The following is a 14,747-nucleotide window of genomic DNA, read 5'->3' on the forward strand; positions in this document are numbered from 1 at the left end:
GACTTACAATTTTCCAGAACGCTCTGGACACATCGAGACGCAGCGCGAAGAGTGTCGATTATTTTTGAGTGAATTACGTCATTCATTTTAAAGATGTAGTTCTGAAAAAAATCGGTGTACGTTGAATGTTACTATTGACATCAACTAATGAAATTGTAAAACTATTTTGTGTGCATCAATCAAATAAACACTGCTAAAAGTAACATTATAATAATAAATATTCCTAGGTAATTACGAGGTAACTATATAACAGAAATTTCTTTTTCTTTGAACATGTGTTTGGGTCAGACAGCATTCCGTTCTGCCATAATAATGGGAGATGGAGCGATTTTGGCACTTTTCACTACCGTCAATGCCATACGGCCGAAAGTCGAGCGCCAATTACCAACGTACAGTATTGATCAAAGGAACTGAGCCGGGAGGAGCTTGTGACGTCATCCACAGTGTTTGGGAACATTGGCGTGGGTCAGCGTCTTTGAATTTGGTGGCATGGTACAGCTGAACTTTCTTTCATTCATTCATTCATCTTCCAAACCGCTTGATCCTCACTAGGGTCGCGGGGGGTGCTGGAGCCCATCCCAGCCGTCTCCGGGCAGTAGGCGGGGGACACCCTGAATCGGTTGCCAGCCAATCGCAGGGCACACAGAAACGAACAACCATCCACACTCACACTCACATCTAGGGACAATTTAGAGCGTCCAATCAGCCTGCCAGGCATGTTTTTGGAATGTGGGAGGAAACCGGAGCACCCAGAGAAAACCCACGCAGGCCCGGGGAGAACATGCAAACTCCACACAGGGAGGCGGGAGCTGGAATTGAACCCGGTACCTCTGCACTGTGAAGCCCACGTGCTAACCACTGGACTACTGGGCCGCCCTGCACTTTATTTCATTCATTCATTCATTCATCTTCCAAGCCGCTAGATCCTCACTAGGGTCGCGGGGGGTGCTGGAGCCTATCCCAGCTGTCTCCGGGCAGTAGGCGGGGGACACCCTGAATCGGTTGCCAGCCAATCGCAGGGCACACAGAAACGAACAACCATTCGCACTCACACTCACACCTAGGGACAATTTAGAGTGTTCAATCAGCCTGCCACGCATGTTTTTGGAACGTGGGAGGAAACCGGAGCACCCGGAGAAAACCCACGCAGGCCCGGGGAGAACATGCAAACTCCACACAGGGAGGCCGGAGCTGGAATCGAACCCGGTACCTCTGCACTGTGAAGCCCACGTGCTAACCACTGGACTACCGGGCCGCCCTGCACTTTATTTCATTCATTCATTCATTCATCTTCCGAGCCGCTTGATCCTCACTAGGGTCGCGGGGGGTGCTGGAGCCTATCCCAGCCGTCTCCGGGCAGTAGGCGGGGGACACCCTGAATCGGTCGCCAGCCAATCGCAGGGCACACAGAAACGACCAACCATTCGCACTCACACTCACACCTAGGGACAATTTAGAGCGTCCAATCAGCCTGCCACGCATGTCTTTGGAATGTGGGAGGAAACCGGAGCACCCGGAGAAAAGCCACGCAGGCCCGGGGAGAACATGCAAACTCCACACAGGGAGGCCGGAGCTGGAATCGAACCCTATCATTTGCAAATTTGCACAGTTACAATGTCGTTGTTTTTTTTAAGCCTGTTATGTCAGCCAAGCTGTCCCGATCAACCGTCGGCGCCGCCCGCGTTGTCAATCGGATTTCAAAAGCCAACCGTGTGGAGTAATTCGAGTTTCTAAATCACATGTGGAATGACAGCGCTGCGCTGCCGGCATACGGGCGCAAGCACAAAAGCCCACAGGAAGCAGCTATTTCGCCGTGTTTTATGAGCCCAACCGAGCAATTTAATTCCTTTGTTCGCTGGAGTTCTACTTCATTGATTAACAAAAGCGGGGGGGGGGGGATATATATTTTTTTCTCAGCCCCCCTTTTTGAAAAGCCTGAAATGTCAAGCCTTTTAAAGGAGATTATTCTGCCTGTGTGCAGTGAATAGAGCCCAGAGTAACCTTTTGTCTACAATTAAATATTCCGGCATAAATATAAAAGGAAATCAGAGATGGGGGGGGGGACGATTTGAGTCAGGAGAGATTGGCGAGGTAGATCCTCCGGCAGATAAGCGGCGGCAACAGCCCGAGCTCTAATTAGATATGCCAGGCAGCCGGCGAGCAGTCGCTCTCCACGGCACGCCGAGAGAGGAGACAGCCCCGGAGTGAGGACCGAGGAAACCTATCGGCTCATCTGTTGTCCGTCTGGCGTCTTCCTCTGGGCCATCCGCAAGGTATTTATTTCCAGACTTGGTTTTGTGTTCTAATGTTTGTTTTTCCCGGGCGCTGGAGATGAGAGAGCGTTTTTTTTTCAAAAGGCAATGCCTTGTGGGAACTGCATAAACGGAGGAGGCTGCATGAAAAGTTGTGTGACTGTTTATGATGCAGAGGAGTGATCAGCGATGACAAGGAGGAACTTTGGGGACCACCCCCGAGGCTCGACTCTTAGCATATTAAGCGTTGATCGGCTCATCATTTGATGAAGTTGCGCGAAAGGCAGTCGGGCTTGGCATTTGTATTTTTCCATGAGATGACTTTGCTTTTCATCAAAGTGACACTGTATCCATCACTTTTTTTTTTTTTTTTTACGTCAGCTGATCAGAACTTTGAAATCTGCAGTTTTGATTAGACCGGAATGAGCGGCAGCTGGTCCGCCGGGTTTTTTGACGGGATCGTTCTCCCGGGTGGGCAATTAAGGAGATTCATCTTTCTTTAGCTTTTAGACACGACTCATTTGACACTTTTTTTTTTCATTCTGTTTGACTGTTTACACTCAGAAATGGCACAAATCTAATACTGCAAACAAATTCCACTTCATGTTTTGTATCCAGTGTCACCATTCTCTGATCCCCAAATCAGGCCCCGATGAAATGTAAGCAAAAAAATCAATGGGACATCCGCCAATGATTTTGATGGATTTGCGGATGAGGATTGCTAAAAAAAATAATAATAATAATAAATAAATAAAGTGGGCGGCCTGGTCGTCCAGTGGTTAGCACGTGGGCTTCACAGTGCAGAGGTACCGGGTTCGATTCCAGCTCCGGCCTCCCTGTGTGGAGTTTGCATGTTCTCCCCGGGCCTGCGTGGGTTTTCTCCGGGTGCTCCGGTTTCCTCGCGCGTCGGCTTCACAGTGCAGAGGTTCCGGGTTCGATTCCAGCTCCGGCCTCCCTGTGTGGAGTTTGCATGTTCTCCCCGGGCCTGCGTGGGTTTTCTCCGGGTGCTCCGGTTTCCTCGCGCGTCGGCTTCACAGTGCAGAGGTACCGGGTTCGATTCCAGCTCCGGCCTCCCTGTGTGGAGTTTGCATGTTCTCCCCGGGCCTGCGTGGGTTTTCTCCGGGTGCTCCGGTTTCCTCCCACGTTCCAAAAACATGCGTGGCAGGCTGATTGGACGCTCTAAATTGTCCCTAGGTGTGATTGTGAGTGCGAATGGTTGTTCGTCTCTGTGTGCCCTGCGATTGGCTGGCAACCGATTCAGGGTGTTCCCCGCCTACTGCCCAAAGACAGCTGGGATAGGCTCCAGCACCCACCGCGACCCTAGTGAGGATCAAGCGGCTCGGAAGATGAATGAATGAATGAATGAAATAAAGTGCATACATTGTTCAATACTTCAATGAAGTACAACCAAACTCAGTTTTGCTCCCGAAGCCTTTTTAAGAACGGAAGCTAGCGCGCGTCATGCTAATGTGTAGCGCACATTTGACCATGCCCGCGTCCAATAATACAATCCGTCTTGCGTAAGTGTTGAGTAGCACCCGTAACCGACACCACGCCGTGTGGTCGTGAAAGTACGGTAGGTTACGTTTTCAAAGAAAGAGGCCAAAATAAATCTTTTTCAAAACTTTTTTTTTCCCGCCCTTAATATGGCCTCTAACCCGGATTGGTTAAAGCCAGCTAACACCTGCTGCCATTCAAAGTCGTATTATACGCAGGGTGCGTATTCTAACCGGTGGTTTTCCGGTCTTTACTTGACTCGGGCAGTGCAATTGGTTGGCAACCGGTTCAGGGTGTCCCCCTGCCTACTGCCCGAAGACGGCTGAGATAGGCTCCAGCGCCCCCCGCGACCCTAGTGAGGATCAAGCGGTTCGGAAAATGGATGGATGGATAATGTTCATTCATTCATCTTCCGAACCGCTTGATCCTCACTAGGGTCGCGGGGGGTGCTGGAGCCTATCCCAGCTGTCTCCGGGCAGTAGGCGGGGGACACCCTGAATCGGTTGCCAGCCAATCGCAGGGCACACAGAGACGAACAACCATTCGCACTCACACTCACACTCACACCTAGGGACAATTTAGAGTGTTCAATCAGCCTGCCATGCATATTTTTGGAATGTGGGAGGAAACCGGAGCACCCGGAGAAAACCCACGCAGGCCCGGGGAGAACATGCAAACTCCACACAGGGAGGCCGGAGCTGGAATCGAACCCGGTACCTCTGCACTGTGAAGCCGACATGCTAACCACTGGTCTACCGGGCCGCCCTGGATAATGTTTTGAATTTAAAAAAAAAAAACAACAAAACCGTTTTATTTTTCATAAATACATGGTTCGGTACCTCTAACAAAATGAAGAACCATCGGCGTGGAATCTCCTGTCTCCAGTTTTGTGTGCATGTGCTTCACTGTCACTCATTTAAAGGAGGAAATCTCATTGTTGTCAGGCAACATGTTTCCCTAAGGTTGGAACGGTTGGAACTAAAACCTCGCCTGGTTTTATTGGGGCCGTTCTGAGTCGTGTCGGTAGAGGAACATGCCGGAAGCAACACGCGGCTTCATATCTGCACTCATAACAGTCGTGCCACGCGCCTATATGAATCAAATGTCAGCTCAACCAGAACGCTCGGTGGGGGCCTTTATCGCAGCTTTGGGGGGGCTGATTGGCGCAGTGTGCGGTAATGACTTCAGGTCGTGGGCTTGCGACCTTGTTACGATAACTAAACGCAAAGGTCAAATGCCTGAATGGCAGTCGGGGCTCCGTCTGTCCTGTCTGCTGATAATGCTCGATAACAACAAATGACTTTTTTTTTTTTTTTTTAAAAGATGAGCATTTTCCTTCCATGTGTATTTGTGAATGAAAACGGCTTTAGCTCAATTTGCAAATCAAACAGCAAAGCATTTGGGAGCTTTGAATCAGTCTCAAGACCACTTTTGAGGGGTCAAGTCTCGGAGTCGATTGTATTTGAACTGGTGACTTGTCTTATGTATCGGCTACACAACAAACGGATGAATAACTAGTTATGAAAAAAAAATGTTTGCTCAAATATTGGGCAATACATTTTTAGGTGGGGGCCGTGAGGACGCGTCTTCAATTTTGTCTCTATTTTTCCACCTGGACAGACACTCCCCGGTCACACATCTGGCTCTGGCGGACACATTTGTCCAGACAGTCAAGAGCGCACGTATAAATCTGTCATAATGCTGATTTTTTGCCTTTCTCCAAATAGGACTGCTAGCTTGGCAGAAAGGAAACACAAATTATTTCATCAAACGGGCTCTCCCTCTATATCCACACTTGACTTTGGCTCCATAAAAGCTGGTTGCATAATCCCTTTATCGAACCTGCCAATAGTGGAAATAGCCAGAGTGAGAGAAATATTATTAAGGTCATTTCTATCTGTAGTTTACTAAAAAAAAAAAAAAAAAAAAAAAAAAAAAACACTCAATTTTTCTTTTTTTTATCTCGTCGTAAAAAAAAAGACTCTCTGTCATGTGTATTGAGACCAAGCAGCAGCTTTATAAATGTTCTCCGACCAACTGCGTAAATCTCTGCCCTCATCTGTAATGAGCAAAATCAAATTGTTCTCATTTCTCACTCAAAAGGCACAGTAGATAGGAAGACTCCAACACTTGTGCACGTCAGCTTTTTCGACATTCATATCTCTGCTCTCATGAGTGTGAGAGTGTGTGAGGTTCACGTTCATATGTGCAGCACAACATATTTTTGTATTAACCAGATCTCTTATGTGCGCCCCCTCTTTATAATCTCCAAAAACCTAATTCCCAAGTGGCTTCTGCTTTAGTGCCCATGCGGTTGTCAGATCTCCAATATACTGAATATAGATTTGTATATGCAGCAGCTGGACAAATAATCCTCGAAGTCGTTTTGGAGTCATTTCTTAAGTGAGGGGCGGCCCGGTAGCCCAGTGGTTAGCACGTCGGCTTCACAGTGCAGAGGTACCGGGTTGGATTCCAGCTCCGGCCTCCCTGTGTGGAGTTTGCATGTTCTCCCCGGGCCTGCGTGGGTTTTCTCCGGGTGCTCCGGTTTGGGCGGCCCGGTAGCCCAGTGGTTAGCGCGTCGGCTTCACAGTGCAGAGGTACCGGGTTCGATTCCAGCTCCGGCCTCCCTGTGTGGAGTTTGCATGTTCTCCCCGGGCCTGCGTGGGTTTTCTCCGGGTGCTCCGGTTTCCTCCCACATTCCAAAAACATGTGTGGCAGGCTGATTGAACACTCTAAATTGTCCCTAGGTGTGAGTGTGAGTGCGAATGGTTGTTCGTTTCTGTGTGCCCTGCGATTGGCTGGCAACCGATTCAGGGTGTCCCCCGCCTACTGCCCGTAGACAGCTGGGATAGGCTCCAGCACCCCCCGCGACCCTAGTGAGGATCAAGCGGCTCGGAAGATGAATGAATGAATGAATGAATTTCTTAAGTGAGTGTTTGACATAATGTTCCTCTGTCCTTGCTCTCTGCCAGCCCAGTGGGCGTAGTTAGCACAACAAGGCTTTTTTTTTCAGTGGATGATGAGGCATTTATGATTGAACCCCCCCAAGTACTCCAGGAACAAGTGGCTGGGAAATTGTCCAGACATGTTTCCAATGGTCCAGATATAGTTCTCGCAACAGCGCTATTAAATGCTAATCCCAAAATGCTCCTTGCCCCAAATCAGAGCTGTTAACACTCAAGCATTGAGTAGTATGAGACGCACACTTTTCTGTCCAATATCACACTCACACACTTTACTTTGATTTCTCACGCTGAGAAAAAGTACCACTGGGGGGAATAGTAGAAAACATTTTGGGGTTCATCTTCTTGTCCCTTCCCAGTTCATTGCTGCTGGCTCACACGGGTGAGTGGTCATGGGGCCACCCAACAGATCAAAACTAAAAAGTCCAGGGACAAGATAAGATAAGATATCCTTTATTCGTCCCACACTGGGGAAATTTACAGCCTCCAGCAGCAAGAATGTATGTAGAAAGAAGAAAGGAGAAAGAGAAAAAAAACCCCAACAAACGTCTTTCAATCAAATACAACATGAACACAAATGGATAAATCGCAGTACTATTTACGATTTTCCTTCACATCATTTAATTATTATTATTATTATGATTGTTTTTTTTTTTTATATTTATATATAATTTTTATATGCTAGTCCAGTCCTGGTTTGAATTGATGTAATGTCATACTTTATTCAAAATATAATTCAATGTAAGTTTAGCTCATATTGCCATTCACACTTATTGTCAATACATAAACTGCATTTGTAAGAATGTCGTTTGAAGACGGGACCGGGACAAATTAATTGGGGAATCAGGGACATTTTGTATTTGGTTTTATTAGGCTGTGAATTCATTTACTAGGCAGGTTTGTTCCAAAAAGAGAGGGGTCCCAAAACCACCGGTCCCAGGCCTCGGCCCATTTGGAACCGGGCCGCCGAGACACACCTGCGAGCAGCGAGCAAATTGACTCCACCAGACGTAGCGGAAATATGCGCGACTCGACAATGAAAGAAGAAGAAGAAGTGAACATGAAAGTAAGAGTACCAAATTGAGCCAACGTAACAGCTAAACGCGCAACCGACGGGCAGCCGCGACTTCCCGAAGATGAAGATTTGTATGACTCGAGAAGTTCCTCCCTCGGCGGTTATCTCCGGAGCGACGTGGAGGAGGAAGCCGTTATTCGTGGCAAGAAACCGGTTGAATCATTTCAGCAAGTAAGCACCCAAGTGATCAAGTGGCAAGCATGAAAATGCGAGCAGAGTTTGCACAACGCCCGCCCACGTAAACATTCGCAGTTTGGTCACTAAAAACTAGCTAGCGGCCATCAATCGTTTGATCAGTCACATTAGCAAGTAGCAATGATGCTAACGCCGTATGTTGGATCGTAACTTTAAAATTTCGTATGTTTACACGATAAAGCGAACTTATTATTCCTCGTTGGTCCATTATTAGTAGCTCACCGTGTTAGTGAAATTGATGAAACAAAAATCGTTGACTTAAATATTCACATTCTCTCTCATATGTTGTCAGTACCAGTGCTTTAAAAACTGGAAATTTAAAAGCAACGAAAAAATGATTGCCGGATGTCCCTGTCTCAGTTTACACAATAAAGGTTGGGACCACTGGTGTAGAATACTGGAAATAACATCATCTTAAAAAACATAATCATAAAGATCAAGCGGCTCGGAAGATGAATGAATGAATGTTTGAAAGCACTGACTTTTGAAATTATTATTTTTTTGTTTTTGAATGCTAGATGAGCATTCGGTTTTATCGTGAAAAGTAGCTCAGTTACACACGGAAGCAGCAATATTTTATCCAGTGAGGGGAACAGGATTAAAAAAAATACCAAAACAAAACGACAACCTACTTTGAATTAATGCCATCAGACCTGAATGGCATTGTCTTTAAACCTCACTGCATGGAACAGATTATTATTCTTATCATTCTTCACCTCCTACCTCAAATAAGCAAACTTGTGTCTTGGCCGCATCAAAGTGATGAAAGGCTGCCGCCTTCAACGTCGACTCCCTGATCGGCGGGGGCCACCGCCGAACGAACCGGAGTCATGTCCATTAGTGGCCTTGCAAGATTTACCTTACATTAGCTTTTCATTTTGACCCTTGTGTGATGGCCCGGTAATGGGATACCAGTCATAGTTCACCTTGTCCACTCCGTTCAAATTGCACGTGTATGTGGGTGTGCGTCTTTTGAGACGGAGCTCTCTGTCAACGATGCTATAATTATCCTCCCGAGCAAAACAAGTGTCGATTGAGTGTCTCGTTGTCTGAAGTTGGGTTCGTGTCCACGTTGCGTCCTTTGCCCAATATGTCGCACACTTGTGTCAAAATGTGACGAGGGCAGCTGGTTATTATGATAGGACACGTTTGCTCATTAAGTTTACGTTGTGTATCGACAAGCAGATTTCCTTGCAGATTGCGTTCCTCTTGTCAGTTACGTGAGAAAGCCGAGGAGCGTTTTTGTCGACTGAACCATCTTTGGATTGCCGCGCGTATAAAGGCGGCCCATATAAAGCCATTCAGAGCACTGAATGAACATGCCATCTGTGGGGCTTTCTTATTTCCTCTTCTCTTTTCTTCTCTTCCTTTTTTCAAGCCCTTGTAATCAAATTTGAGCAAAATCAAATGGCGGCAGGATAGAAGGGGGGCGCGCAGTAAGGGGGCGGGTGGAGGGTTCAATGAAAGTACCTTTTGTTGGTCTGAAACGAGCAAGTAATTTACAAAATGCCCTCCCTTTTGTACAGAGGGCTAAAGGAAGAAAGAAATCAGTAGCTTTTAGAAGCTAGGCCTTGCGCTGCGACGGGCAAGATAATGAAAGCCGTCTTGTGTTTGTGGGATGGAAAGCGTCTCAAAGGCTGGCTGGGCCCGGGCTCAGGGTTAGCTTCAAAAAAAAAGAAAAAGGAGAAGAAGAAGAAAAAGCGTCGAACACAACGGTCTCGCACATACAGAGGAGTCATGTGGACTTTTGTGGACTCCTCCGTGCAGGCGTGTGTGTGCAAGTGTGTGTGTGTGTGTCTTTTTTTTTTGTGTTTGGCAAAGAGCGGCAAAACAAGGATAGCGGTGCCGAGCTACTCTTGGCTGAGACACTGCGAGGAACAGTCAGAGTTGGGCATGCTGGGGAAGGAGGAGGCGAGGCGAGGCGAGGCTGCTGAGCTCCTCTTACCTGGTGTGCCGTTGCAGGTCGGCCTCACTCTGAGGTGGAACGCCTCTGCGCGGGAGTTTGGAAGGGAGATTATCAACCATCGTTCTAGCGAAGGATTAAGAGGCACTAGGATTTGCATTTTTTTATTTTTTATTTTTACCGCCCCCCCCGACTTTTTTCTTGAACGCCTCATGTGCATGTCCTGGAGTTGGGGACACTTGAATACCCAACACTGACGTTAACCTGCATGGATTATCACGATTTACCTGAGAGACCCCCCCCCCACCGCTCCCCCCACACCCTCTTCCCTCAAGATCCTGCTTTTGTATATTTGTAGGTCATATTATTTGTATTGTAAATTACGTTTGTGGAGATTGTCGGTGCTCATTTTCCATCTCTGCTTTTTGTGTATCTGGCCTACAGAGCGCTCCCCCCCCCCCCCCCACCCTCTGCGGCCGCACCGTCACCTGAGGTCTCGTCTTGCTGCACGCGCACCGGTGAGTTCTGACAAGCTTCATTACGCTAGTTAAACACGTTTAATTTTTTTTCTCTCGTGCTAACATGAAAGTTGTATACTGCATTTGCCTCACCTTTTCAATGTTTCACATTTCGCTTCGTTTCTTCGTTTTCGTTTATGTGCCCTCATGTTCATGAGCACGGTCTCTCCTGATGTGCTTTAACCGTCGCTGAGAAGCAAATAATGGTCACCGGCTGACTCTTGAAATTAAGATTAAGATATCCTTTATGACTTCTTTTCAAGATTCGGACATCCACTTTTTGGTCTATCATGGCTGTGTTGACTATCTGTGTCTGCTGAGCTTATCCACATGTGATTTTTTTTAGACGTTCAAACTTCACCTGGAATGTTTGGAATACTCTCAGCGTGTATTTAATTCATAAATACATTTCATGAAGTTGTACAGCGAATACCCAGTGCCATTCAAGATGCTATTCGTTTTGTATGATTCATATTTTAGTGCTATGGCGAGAATGGTTTATGTATGCAGAGAGTGTTTTGACTGTTTGTGAAATATTTTGGGGGGTTTAAGCATCCTAACAGAAAGTCAGAACAAAAACGAGGTGTTTTTGGATAATATTTTGGTCCACTTGGCATCTGGCTCCTGTGGTGCAGTGGCCATCCAAAAATCCATCAGCTCCAAAATGCAATTCCACCTGCAGGGAGTGCAGTGGAACATTCTCGCGTTTGGAGAAGATTCCAGGCACTCGTAGAGGTCCAAAAATCGCGGATATTTGACTTGCCAATCATCCCGAAGGGCGTTTGGGAGGGGGGGGGAGATCCCCCAACACACAGTAACTGACCTCCTGTCTAGAGACTTTCCAGAAGATTTAAACTCTTGCAGCCGTGTTACCAAATGCCCCGCAGGTTATCCATTATTATGATTTTGCAGGTGAAGCAGCAGGCAAGCAACCAACAAGTAGCGGTCTTTTGCTACTTTTTGGTTACCCCCCACCCCCCTAAAAAAGCCGCTAGCTACACTCCCAAATTAAAACCAAGTCTAAACGCAAAGTATCGTCAAACGTAACCACACTTGCTCCAGTTTGTTTGGATGGTTCCACTGGAAACAAGAGCAACAGAAATAATTTCCCGGATGAGACGGACAAAATGTAAAACAAGAAAAAAATCCAAGACCTCCCCCAGCACACGATCACCAAATTGGCCCAAATCACGTCGCTCCGCCGGAGCCGCCACTTTAGCTTGCGTGCGTTTAGTTAGCTTTTTAGTCATCAAAGATCAAAAGGTCGCCTTGACAAATGTTTGCCCTCTGCTCTTGGAGTCAGAACCGAATTGGGAGACGCAGCATTCGGCCATACCGGGAACAAAATCCCAGAAAACTGTAACGCGGGTGAGAACACTCGCTTGATGTCAATCGAGGCTAAAAAAAATGCAATTTGAATGACATGATTTGAACGACACCAGCGCTCTGAACTGTTACTTTGCATTTTTTTACTCTCGTTCCTGTTCCTGTTTTAATGTCTGAATGATTGTTTTGGATTATTCTGGAACTGCGTCTTTGCACCGCATCATCATCGCACCGCATCGCTCGCGCGGAAGCAGCAGAGAAAAGTTTCTTCCCTCGTGCGGTTTATCGAGCGGCGTTTCAAGGTGCCAATTTTTTTGCTCTCGACATATTTAAATGTCAACATTTGCACTTGAACAAACGCGCCGGTTGCAAATTCCGCCGGAAGAGAATGCGTAATGAGCTTTGGCATCCGAGCTCTTCCCTCGACGTTATCCTGCTGAATGCATCGCTGCTTTGATTATTTCTGGCAAGCACGTGAAAGCGTGCACGTGCATGTGCGCGTCTTTGAGACTGTGAGCAAAATGGACTTTTTAACACGGCTGAGTCTTTAAATCACGAACAGTCTCTTTCTCAGCTGGTTTTAAATGTAAGGGGCTCATTATTATTATATACAAGTATACAATTTTCTTTGTGTGTGTGTGTGTGTATATATATTTATATATATATTATTGTTGCATTGTTTTCGAGTCAATCCCTTTTTCCATCAGATTTTTTCCAGCGTTTTTAATATGTGCTGACCTCGCGAGTTGGGGATGCAACCTGCCGGCCTCTAATAACTCCTCGAGGGTCGTTGAATGAACGGGCTCATTATTATTATATACAAGTGTACCATTTTCTTTGTGTGTGTGTGTGTGTGTGTGTGTGTGTGTGTGTGTATATACAGTATATATTTAGATATATTTTATTGTTGCATTGTTTTCGAGTTGATCCCTTTTTCCATCAGATTTTTTTCAGCGTTTTTAATATGTGCTGGCCTCGCGAGTTGGGGATGCAACCTGCCGGCCTCTAATAACTCCTCGAGGGTCGTTGAATGAACGGGCTCATTATTATTATATACAAGTGTACCATTTTCTTTGTGTGTGTGTGTGTGTGTGTATATATATTTATATATATTTTATTGTTGCATTGTTTTCGAGTCAATCCCTTTTTCCATCAGATTTTTTCCAGTGTTTTTAAATATGTGCTGGCCTCGCGAGTTGGGGATGCAACCTGCCGGCCCGGGGACCTCTAATAACTCCTCGAGGGTCGTTGAATCAACGGGCTCATTATTATTATATACAAGTATACCATTTTCTTTGTGTGTGTGTGTGTGTATATATATTTATATATATTTTATTGTTGCATTGTTTTCGAGTCAATCCCTTTTTCCATCAGAATTTTTTCAGCGTTTTTAATATGTGCTGGCCTCGCGAGTTGGGGATGCAACCTGCCGGCCCGGGGACCTCTAATAACTCCTCGAGGGTCGTTGAATGAACGGGCTCATTATTATTATATACAAGTGTACCATTTTCTTTGTGTGTGTATATATATATTTAGATATATTTTATTGTTGCATTGTTTTCGAGTCAATCCCTTTTTTCCATCAGATTTTTTCCAGCGTTTTTAAATATGTGCTGGCCTCGCAAGTTGGGGATGCAACCTGCCGGCCCGGGGACCTCTAATAACCCCTCGAGGGTCGTTGAATGAACGGGCTCATTATTATTATATACAAGAGTACCATTTTCTTTGTGTGTGTGTGTATATATTTATATATATTTTATTGTTGCATTGTTTTCGAGTCAATCCCTTTTTCCATCAGATTTTTTTCCGCGTTTTTAATATCTGCTGGCCTCGCGAGTTGGGGATGCATCCTGCCGGTCCGGGGACCTCTAATAACTCCTCGAGGGTCGTTGAATGAGCGGGCGCGGCCCGCCCGGGGGGGGGACTGGATGGTTTCACCAGCGATGACAGCTCATTGAGCAAGGAGGGGCGACGCATCGATTTCATCCGCGGGTGTGTGTGCGATTGCACCTGCGTGTCTGTGTGTGTGTCTGTCAGTCACGCACGGGACATTTGCAGCCAGCTTGCTGCGTCCGGGCTGTTATTAACAGCAGTTGACGGCCATTAAGCCTGTCATTTCCTCAATCTACTGGCTGACCTACTCCACTTGGGCAGCTTCTGTGCTTAACCTGTGACCGCTGATTGCTCAGCGTTATTATCGTGGAGGCAGTGCAAGTCTGAGTGTGTGTGTGTGTGTGTGTATCGATTTCAGGTGCACAGTAAGAATACACTCCGGAGCGTATTCAGAATGCTTTTTTTTTTCCTTTTGTGTATTTTTAAAAGGTCCTTTTGCTACGTTCACGATTAGCCAACCAATCGAGGTCTTGGTTACAAAAGGGGCTTTTTTCTTTTGACAATTAACAGTACACTTACAAGTGATGCCGTAACAACGCCAATTTTGTCGCTTTTCAGTTTTGTATGGGTGCCATGCAATTGGGCCGCCTCGGCCTCAGGAGCGAAAGCGTTGCCGTCGCGCGAGTGCCTTGCTTGTACTGCGGCCGTCCGGGCCAATCCAGACGTTGACTGGACAACAAACGACTTGTGCCAAATGAGTTCTTCCATTTGGGCCACCAAGCCCGCCTCCGACACGCTGCGACACGTCGGCGCTTCCCTTCCGTCGTTTCTGCTTCACAGCAACTTGAGGCACCGCCGCGTGCTTTGGCGCCGCGTTCCATTCCATCATTCCATCCTCCGCCACGCATTCATCTTGGGTTGCGAGCCTTGAATTGCCTTGACCCTCACTTCCAGCCTTTTGTGCGCTGCTGCACGTCGTGACTTCCTGCTTGCTGTTTGCGTGGCGCTGCGCTACAATGACCTTGTATGTCCCAAACCTCTTCCAATTCAACACAGACACTCTGTCTGGTCTTTGAATTGAACTGACGTTTTAGAAAATGAAATATGCTGGACACCTATTTCTTTAAGACATCCATCCATCCATCCATCATCTACCGCTTATCCGGGGCCGGGTCGCGGGGGCAA

The sequence above is a fragment of the Hippocampus zosterae genome, chromosome 8 (genome assembly GCF_025434085.1).
Source record: "Hippocampus zosterae strain Florida chromosome 8, ASM2543408v3, whole genome shotgun sequence".
Lineage (NCBI taxonomy): Eukaryota > Metazoa > Chordata > Actinopteri > Syngnathiformes > Syngnathidae > Hippocampus > Hippocampus zosterae.